The sequence below is a fragment of the Acanthisitta chloris genome, unplaced genomic scaffold (assembly GCF_000695815.1).
Source record: "Acanthisitta chloris isolate BGI_N310 unplaced genomic scaffold, ASM69581v1 scaffold32100, whole genome shotgun sequence".
NCBI classification, from domain to species: Eukaryota; Metazoa; Chordata; class Aves; order Passeriformes; family Acanthisittidae; genus Acanthisitta; species Acanthisitta chloris.
In genome coordinates, this window is record NW_008653792.1 from 1,840 (window position 1) to 2,177 (window position 338).

Consider the following 338-nt stretch of genomic DNA (forward strand, 5'->3'; position numbering starts at 1 on the left):
CGTGGGCTAGGGGTTCCCCCAGGGGTGGGACCCTGTCCCCACTAAGACTCCCATTGCATCCCACCCATGGCCACCACAGGGTCCCCAGGTGATGCCAGCTGGGGAAGAGGGGCTGGTCCCGAGGGTCCCCCTGAGGGTTCGTGGGCTGTGGGGGTAACCCATGCAAGGTCTCATGGGCTGTGGGGTGACCCACAGGTGGGGTCCAGCACCCACTAAGACTCCCACTCTTCTGTGTCCCCGCGGTGTCCCCACAGGGGCTGGTCTCGGGGATCCCCCCGAGGGTCGGTGTGCCGTGGGGCTGTCTCCTCGCGGGTGGGGTGCCCCCCAGCCCCCCCGGG